Genomic DNA, 7,714 nt, shown 5'->3' on the forward strand with positions numbered 1-7,714 from the left:
ACTTTTACTAGAAGAGTCTGGCCTTTAATGTCAGTTTAAAACTGACATTAAAGGCCTTTAATGTTGGTTGGCAACCGACATCATTGCTAGTGTTATTAAGACTTTTGATGACGGTTTAAAAACGACATTAAAGGCCTCTTTAATGTCGGCTTAAAACTGACATTAAAGCCTTGTTTTGGATTCATTTTTATAAATTTATTTTTATTTAGTTATTGTATTATTGTCCATTTTCTATAAACCGACATTGGGTCCATGTAGATAAATAATTTTTCTCACCACAACAAATCAATAAAATTAATATTATTATAGAAACTATAATATTTATCTTTATTTGTATACACAAAATGAAATCTAAATATTGTGTTTATATATACATTCTACGATAGTACATAAAACAAGATCCTAATACAAGACTTAAATAAATACAGCCATATATGTCTTCAATCATTCTACAAGCAATATCAAAATACAAGAAATCCTAAATACCTTCACAATCTTCAACCTTCAACGATCTCTTAGCTTTCTACTCGATCACTTGCTATCTATACGATTGATTAGCTTTCAACCCGATGGCTTAGCTTTTTACAACAACAAAGAAAGCGATCTTTATCCAACATCAAGAGACGAAGTGCTAAATTAAGGGAAGAAAAACAATACAAACAAAGTGCTAAACAACAGACTTCATCAGGGCAGAACCAATATCCAACATCATCATCAAATAATAAACCACTACTCATTACTACGAAATAAACACAATAATTCCTAAAACTAAACGTAAAGAGAAGACATACTCTCCCAAAAGAAAATATTCTTAAAAGTTAAAACAACTCACAATTACCTTCTTTTTATCATCTTCATCAATCCATTTGTCTCAATCAATTTTCTAACACTGTGTAGGCCTCTTGCTTCAACAATCTACTCGATCACTTCTTTTCAACCTTTTCTATCAAATACCAGATGTTTCTCACATGCCAACACTAGCCTTGCTCTCCTGCCATTGTTATGTTTCAACAATTAGACATTAATATTCAACAGAACAACAAAAATGAAGAGTCTATTTACAGAAATTGTATAGAGTCTAATTAATGGAGGCTTGATAATACTGACCATTGATGTCTAAGATGGTTTTGGTCCTTTGATTTCTTCTGTGTCAAAGAATTCTGAGCGCTAAGAGCACCAGAAAAGCACAACTGAGGCTAACCTCAAGTGCCACTGCTATTCTTTTGGATCTAAGCCTTTCTAATATTCATGAATTAAGAGCATAAAAGTCACATCACAAGTTACAGCCAATAAACATATAGATTTTAGTTTTGAAGAGGAGATTAACACCTCTATTTCTTGGATTACTAGAACAGTATATATATTAATCTGCATACCAAATAGAAGCACATCATAAGCATATCGATATATATAGATTAGTATTTTAGGAAAAGAAAAGTCGAATTAAGTAAATTGAACAATTGAAAAATAAACATTAGAAGCTACCTATAATCTACTAATTTATTACATCAACTCATATCTATATATGATTAAACTATAAAATTAAAGATGATCACACTATCTTAAAATCCCACGCTCATTAAACATTATTCCAAGAGAAACTATAGAACAAATATTTCACGCCATTAACAATACTGATGTGTATATATCTACAATCAATAAAGATCAATTTATGATTACTTAATAATCGAAAAAAACTATAAAGATGTGGAAGCCAATTGCATGTAGTAGTAAGAAAAAATAAAAAAAGAAGGAACAAAGTAAAAAATTGTTTCTGATGAAAAGATCATATAGTTCCTCTTACAAGTAAAGGCAAGTGCCCTTCTTCAAAAAAATTGTAAGTACTAAAAATGCAGTTTTTTTTTTTTTTTTTTTTTATTTTCCAAAAACAAAAATTTGCCTCTTAGGACTTGACAAAATTCTAAGATAAGATAATGGAAAAAAGGAACAAATCTAACAGTGATCTGGATAGTATTAAGTAAAGTACCTGAGTATTTGAGGGAAGAAATGGCAGCTCCAACTTCTTTGGATAAAGAGAGATATTGGCCAAGTAGCTCTCTCTAGAAATAAGAAGGATAATTTCTTAAAACGAATAATAGTTACAGATATTTACAACTGCACGACAATCAAGTAACATTCTAGATGCACTTTAAGACCCATATTTAAAACAAACTCAACACTTCAAATGGAATACTCCAAGTGGTACAAAGGACGCTTTTGTAGAAAATAAAAGTCCCTTGCATGTTGCAATTTCAACGCTAATTGCAATTGCAAATCCCACCATTGCAAACCGCCCAAGCCAAACATCCAGATTACTCTGTTGGGTACTTTGCTCACATCTTATAGAAACAAAATTTTGTTTCACTGCATGCTTCTTTTGACCAGTTGGCCTGCTTAACACAAAGCAACAAGGTCCGCTCAATATGGAGACTAGAACGGAAACAAAAAGAGAGAAAATAAATCACAAAAAAAAAAGAGGGCCAATCTATTGGTACAACTAGTTTCCTTGGAGATTTTTTTTATAAGAAGCTTAACCTTCAATGAAGTCGCTTTGGAATCACCGGTTGCATCACTATTAACGTGGCTTTGGAATCAACCATTCACCCAAACAATCAACCATACGAATCGAATCACGAACACGATGAGACTATATAACAAAATCATGAATCGAAAAAAACACTGTTCCAATCCGAGCCACATCAATGGAAGATTTGTTCCAAAATAGAAAGAAAACAAAAATCCACGTATAACTTTTAATAAAATGTTATTTACTATCAACTATAAACCTGCTTCACTACAATGAGAAAATACTAATTTAATTTCCATTCTTAACATCGCAGCAAGAAAAGGAAAACCTTAAGGTATTCCAAGAAATCAACATGTGATTAAGTATGTTATTCGCTATCTGGAATTCCAAGACGGTGACAGAACCTACGCAATAGAACAAATGACATAAGAGTTTTTTTATGCTAGTTTGGATGTAAATTTTTTCATCAAATTCATATCTACAGAAGGTTTACATCAACTACCATTTATCCAAACAATCAATCAAGATTTATGCTAAATACAATATAAAGTTTCATAGTAAGACCCAAATGGACAAAAATGCAAAACCTTAGTGAGCAAATCCTCAGTCGTGCGTGGTGGAACAAGAAGGTCTGTACTAGTCCTCAGTCGTACGTGGTGGAGCGAAGTTGGGGCGGCCTCGATGTTTGGAAACCACCCGTGCACGAACGTCTGTGGTGGAACATTTTTCGTCCGTGGTGCGAGAACGTTCGGTGATCGGCCATGCAGGAACATCTGCGGTGCACGAATGGCTATCGTATGGAGCTTGGTGGAGCGAGGACTCGCGCAGTGGTGGAGAATGGGGAGTGCATGCATTGTGAAAAATTGGGGAAGAGGAAGAAGATAGGGTTTGAGAGAAAAATTGGGGAAGAGGAAGGTAGAGGGAGACGACGACGCTTGTTTTGTGATGGTTTGGAGAGAGACGGCGGCAAAAAAAAAAATGAGAGTTAATTTTAGAGAAGAGTGAGGGAAATTTGTGTCAAGAAAGATAGAAATAGAAAAATAATTTTTTTATTAGGGAAACATTTTAATGACACACAAAATGTCAAGAATAATTAAATTACCTAAAAAAACGTGTCATTAAAAATTACACATTTGTTATTTTTAAAAACACATTTTACTCACTTCCCATCTTTTTTTATTTTTAACGACACAATATTTAGATTAGTAGTGTCGTTAAAACTCAAATTTATACTAGATTAGAAGATCTTCAACTCTTGATTAAATACCAAATCGTTGTTGAATGGTACTCCTGGATGATCTCTTGCACCAAAAACAACATATGTTCTGGGAAATGTCTTGAGCTTATAGATACAAAAATCTTGGAGTGCTAAGATTTTCCAGAAGCAAGATCTTGCACCATCGAGACTCATGGACGAGTTTCTAATTGAATTGACGTGGCCACTATAACTCTATATATACCAAGTTAAAGAAAATAATTGCAAAGGTGAAGAAAACTCAATTGTTGATTATCTTATTCAGAGGAATATGTTGGGTTTATCTTTTGAATTCATTATATGAATAATTAATTACAGGACAATTTAGAGAAGTACCTTATATAAACTTTCTAATCTAGTGGTGTTATTTTGCCCTTTGGAGTTTTCTTAATATCGTTCTCCTTCAACCGATAAACATATAGCTAATATGTTGTTAGTGACCTACCCTATCGTGGCATCTATCTTTACCTTTCTATTATTTATTAGCGGCATAGAATAAAGTAAAACGGTATTTGGTAAAATTTTAATTTTGAATTAAAAAGCTAGCTACAACGTTGGATATATATCTTAATGCTAAATTGATATATAATTAAATTATATGAACAAAATTGAACTTATTATTTTAATTTTTTATTGATAATTAAATCATAATTTATTATAATATATATTTTGAAAAATCGTCAACAACGCGCATAATATATTTGGTGGTATAAGATCGTTTAGATTTGGATAGCCAAATCTAAACAATTTATTTTTTCAATTGTATTGTTTAATTTGATCACAGTATCGTTTAATTGGTTACACGATCGTTTATATTTAGTTACATGATCGTTTAGATTTGGCTAGGCCAAATTTAAATGATTTTTTTTTTCAAAATTTGGTAGACGATCGTTTAGATTTGTTTACATAGTCGTTTATTTTTTCGAGATTCTTTCGTATACAATCGTTTAGATTTTGTTAAACGATTTTTTAAATTCTTTTGACACACCATCATTTATTTTTTACATGGTCGTTAAATTTGGCTACTTCAATCTAAACATTTTTTTTTTCAAAATTTGGTAGATGATCTTTTAGATTTGGTTACTCCCAAATCTAAACGTCAGATCTAAATGAAGTAAAAAAGAGGAGGAAAAGAAGAAAATGATGCACACAGTGAAAAAAAAAAAACGAAATCAGATTTTAAATGACATAAAAAAAAGAAGAAGGATGATAGAAATAAATCACGGAAAAGAAGAAAGACGATAAAAGAAATGACAACGAAAACTAACTTTACTATGTTTGTTGTACGGATCTTAAATATTTTAGTAGTTTGTTATATTTATGAAAATTTCCCAAATTTCAATTAATTTTTTTAAATTTGAATTATTTGATAAAAGTTTAAGAAAAACAATTACTATAAAAATGAATCAATTAGACCTTGAAAATACATGTGACAAATATGTTAATGCGAAAAAAATGATATTATAATATTTTTACGAAACATTTTAAAATATAGTAAAATAAACTAAAATATTTACAATACATGACAAAATTTTGAATTCTATCAATGATAGACTTTTATTACTGTCTATAAATATGACCGATAGAAACATATCATTGTCTATCATTAATAGAATCTGAAATTTTTCTATATTTTGTAAATATATTGCTAAATTTATCATTTTTCTACAATTCTTCTATTTTTATTTAAATGGTTAAGGAATTGGGAGATTTAAATAAAAATTGGATTTTAAAGCTACCATTATCAGCTTTCACTAGTTAGTTATAATTTAAAAGGTAAATAATTAAGTTAATTATTTAACAATTTGATTTACCAAACAACAAACAAAAGTGAATTAAGATTTTCTCAAAATCTTTTTCTACAATTTTAAACGCAATCCCAAATGAAGTCGAGGTGTCCTTCTCTCTATCATCCTTAATAAACTAAAATAACCACAATAACACTCTTTTCCCAAATAAGCAATTGCCAATTAGGAGTATGAAGGCAAAATTCTCTTTATCTAAAGAAACCCAGCCAGAAAGAGGATTGCATTTGTGAGAGATAGATAAAAGTAGACTCATGAGAAGAATCAAACATATATGAACACTCCAACAAGGTGGTTTTAGGAGATTAAGAGTTTCTTCATTTCTTTTAATTTTTTTCCCCTCTCATTACTTTATGTTAAAAGAACTATTTTGTTCTGTCTTTTTTGTTTTTGTTTTTATTTTTCATTTCTTATAAGTTAAAATAGAGAAATTCTTACAAATAACAAAAATAAATTGAAATAATTTATAAGATATAGCAAAAAAAAACTTAAATAAGTTTGAGAAAATTTGATAGAGTTATGCTCAAAAGTATATGCATTATTTCTGTGTGTAAGGGTAGGGTATAGGATAGGTCATTGCTTTTTATTTTTCTTTAGAATAAAAAGGTTCTCATTCTCATTCACTTTCCTTTCTTTTTCTTTTTGGATAACAAAACTAATACAAAAATAGTATTAATAGAAGATTGACAAGCATCATTGGCTAAAATGGAAGGGCTCACCTAGTGAAGCCATCCACAACATTATTTTGTGAGATTCTCTTACCCCTCGTTGATGATTTCTTAAATCTAATTTGGTAAATTGGTTTTTTTTTTGAAAAAAAAAATTAAGCTTATAAATATTGCTTTTATTTTTAGTTTTATATATATTTTTAATGTGTTTTTAGAATTAACAAACAAAATAAAGAAAAGTAGTTTTCAAAAATTTAATTAACAAACAAGCACAAATTTCATTAAAAAAGAAACCCGAAAATTAAATAGTTACCAAAATTAACTCTAAATTAATTCAATTATGTCATTCTAATCAAGTTGTGATGAAATGAAGTAAAAAATATTAGGTATGTTTGAGAGTGATTTTGGTTAGAATCTTTTTTTGTATGTTTAAAAAGTCACTCCAAAACATGCGTTTAATTACTCATCATTATTCTAATATTTAACTTTACAATTTTAAATTCATATTATCAAAGATCGTTATAAAAGATTAAAAGCATGATTCGATTTTAAAAATATCAAGTGTAATATATTTAACATTTCAATAATCACATTAGTGTAGTAGAATAGATAACCCTTTCTCCTAATGTCATTTGAATGAGTAATGGGGACAAAAAGAGTAGACCACTAACATATTGTTGGGTGCCTTCCAACAACACAATCTATTGTTTTGATCCCACCCCCTATAGTATAATCCAACCTCTTTCAATTGGTCCCATCACATTCATGATATCACTTCTTCATTGATATTATCACATTTTTATAGATTTAACATTTGCAAGAAATGTTCGTTTGACATTTTCATTATATATAGTAAAAAAATTCTATGAATTATATATATAAAAAAATAAGTAATTTTTACGTACTCTTTTAACTTTTTGTTTTTATAAATATTTGTTGATATCAACGTTTTATTAATATTTTATTATAATTTTATAGAATTGAGATCTTGACATTTTAAATTATGGTTAAGAATATCGGCATGTGATCTAAAAGAAATAGATTTACAAGGATGAATCCAAACAAATTTTCCCTTTTCTTTTTTTCAATTTGGATTATGTAAAATGTGATTTTGGTAACTAAATTTTTATTTGTTTGATACATCTCAAAATATTGCATTTTATCTTTCAATGTTTGTTTAAATGTTCCTTTGATTTTTAAGTTTCAAGTGGTTACAATTTTACTCCATAATTTTCCTATATCCTATTTCATCTTTATTTCAACAATTACACTTAACTTCATTTTAATTAAAAAAATGATTAAATTAAAAGAGGTAAATTAGTCATAATTAAATTAGTTTAATTTATTTTGTCACCAATTAAAAAAAAACATCAAACTTGTTTTAAACTAATTAACCGAAATTTTATGCCAAATTCCAAAACTATCCCTGAGTCGAAATTCTAATATTGAAGATAATTGG

General features: G+C 28.9%; 1 long non-coding RNA gene across 9 annotated transcripts; it reads right to left on the reverse strand.

Moving 5' to 3' along the window:
- Nucleotides 1-283: 283 nt before the first annotated feature.
- Nucleotides 284-3,546, reverse strand: LOC103496089 (uncharacterized). Of its 9 annotated transcripts, none has more exons than XR_007822080.1 (5): nucleotides 3,115-3,546; nucleotides 2,536-2,931; nucleotides 1,988-2,390; nucleotides 1,108-1,368; nucleotides 284-991 (listed from the first exon to the last, which is right to left on the reverse strand). It is a non-coding gene; the product is annotated as an uncharacterized LOC103496089 (long non-coding RNA). The 9 variants fall into 9 exon arrangements; XR_007822082.1 differs by lacking the exon at nucleotides 2,536-2,931 and having other exon boundaries at nucleotides 1,988-2,058; nucleotides 2,282-2,390; nucleotides 3,115-3,536; XR_007822079.1 differs by lacking the exon at nucleotides 2,536-2,931 and having other exon boundaries at nucleotides 1,108-1,239; nucleotides 1,330-1,368; nucleotides 3,115-3,536.
- Between the last annotated feature and the right edge of the window lie 4,168 nt (nucleotides 3,547-7,714).

The sequence above is a fragment of the Cucumis melo genome, chromosome 6 (genome assembly GCF_025177605.1).
Source record: "Cucumis melo cultivar AY chromosome 6, USDA_Cmelo_AY_1.0, whole genome shotgun sequence".
NCBI classification, from domain to species: Eukaryota; Viridiplantae; Streptophyta; class Magnoliopsida; order Cucurbitales; family Cucurbitaceae; genus Cucumis; species Cucumis melo.